This window comes from Meles meles, chromosome 5, assembly GCF_922984935.1.
Source record: "Meles meles chromosome 5, mMelMel3.1 paternal haplotype, whole genome shotgun sequence".
NCBI classification, from domain to species: Eukaryota; Metazoa; Chordata; class Mammalia; order Carnivora; family Mustelidae; genus Meles; species Meles meles.
Genome location: NC_060070.1, coordinates 89659744 through 89661948, shown reverse-complemented (window position 1 = coordinate 89661948; position 2205 = coordinate 89659744).

The following is a 2205-nucleotide window of genomic DNA, read 5'->3' as shown; positions in this document are numbered from 1 at the left end:
TCCTTAACGGATTGAGCCACTCAAGTGCCCCTATGCATATATGAATTAAAAAAAAAATCTGGATCACTGGAGTGTAAGTTGTAGGTGTCATAATACTTCCCCTTAAATATTTCTGCACACTTGCGTAATACTTCTGCAAAGGTATTTATTTTCCTACAGAACTACAATATCATCTTACACTTCGGAAATGTAGCAGTGAAATATTACATAATATACCATCCCTATTCAAATTCACTGTATTGTCTCCAGAATGTCCTTTGTAGCTCCCTCCACCTCATTCAAAGATCATTCGTTGCAAGGCTCTTCATTGTCCTTGAATCTAGAATAGTTCTCTTCAACTTCTTGACATTGACATTTTTGAAGAATCTATGCCATTTCGGCTGTGGCATATTCTATATTCCACCATCCACATCTCTCTGTTTGTTTTCTCTGACTGAATTTGGGTTAAACACGTCAGTAAGAGCACTGCATGGGTGGGGTGTCTTCCCACTGTAACACATAGGGGCTCATTTCATGCCATTCGGTCGTGCTGTTAATCACACCAAATTCATCGTGTGTTCAAGTGGTGTCTGCTATATTTCTCCATTGTACCTTCTAAATTAGTAAGTAATCTGAGGGGATCAGTTTTGACCGGATGAATATCTTACCAACTTCTTACCCAGTCGTAAGAGAGTATACTCCCGATCCTTCGCCAAGCAGATTAATATGGTATTAATATGGTAGACGATAATTTTCTCATTCTACCTTTCCTTCTACTTCATGGATAGACTTTGTTTTATAGAGTTTTCCAGCCTTTGAATATCACCATGAATTCAAAATTAAAAAAAAAATTGAATATGTCATAATTCATTACAAATACTAAAGCTCAAACTGGGTGTTATAGGTGACTGATGAATCACTAAATTCTATCCCTGAGACTAATAATACATTATATGTGAACTAACTTGAATTTAAATAAAATCTAAATAAATTAATAGAAAAGAACAAAGAGACCTCCAAATGTGAAAGCTCAAATTGTTCCAAATTTGGTCACTGGGAGTCCCTTCAGTTTGGCTCCTGGGTTCCTTTGTCATGTCTTCATTAGAGTTTCAGGACTTTCTGAATCTTTAGTATAAAGGTTCTAGGCTCGTTTTGTACTTTCTCTGCTGAATCAGGCATGTACTCAAGGAGTCCTGTCTCATTCCTTTTAAAGGAGAATGGTCTTTAAAAAAAAAAAAAATCTGTGGACTCATTGTGCTCATTATTGTTGGGGTATTGTTATTTCTAGGCCTTTTCAGTGGACGGAGCCTGGAAATACTTAAAAAAACAAGTCCTGAATTCACTTTGCTATTTCCAATTCAAATCCAACACCACAGTCCTTCCTTCCTCCTCTTCCCACATTCCATATTGACGCTTCCTTTCTCACATAGTAAGGACTTGGTTCTCAACAAAGTACTTACTAATTTTCTCTAACCCACAATGCACACGAAGCCATTTTAGAATTACTGCAGCAGAAATACTACTAACAACGAGCCTCCTAAGTCAGTTGTGAGCCTTCTTTGTAGTTCTTTTTTCTCTCTAGGACATATCCTATGAAGGGTATGGAGTCAAGGTGCTATGTCCCAAATTACTTGAATTATTTTTTTTCTATATGATTTTCTGTAGACTTAGTTGTTGATTTAGTTTTATCTTTGAAACCTATAAAATATTTAAATGATTGAAAAATATACAAAAGTGTCTGTACATGGAGAAGTCTCATCCCTAACACTCCCATTTCATTTGTATAAGCTTCTGCAGATAACTGCTTTCATCAGATTCTTATTTACTCTTCCAGACATTGTTGTTGTTTTATTATTCTTTTAAATTTCTTTCAAAAAAAAAAAGATCTTATTTATTTGAGGGAGAGAGAGAGCGTGTGCCAATGAGTGGGGAGGGAGGGGCAGAGGGAGAGGGAGAGACAGGTGTCCTGCTTAGTAGGGAGCCTGATGTAGGACTCCATCCCAGATCCCAGGAAGGCAGACGTTTAATGGATGGAGCCACCCAGGCACTTGTTTTAAAATAGCATTGATCCAGCTGCAAAGGAAAAGGGGATTTTAGCTAAAGAAACTGGGAATCTCTCTTATGGTGTGGATCAAAAAAGGATCATACAAAATGACAAGAAAAGTGGTAGTAGGAAATGAGGGAGGTGACATACAAGACAGAAGTCAGGGAAGCAGGGGCTTGGGC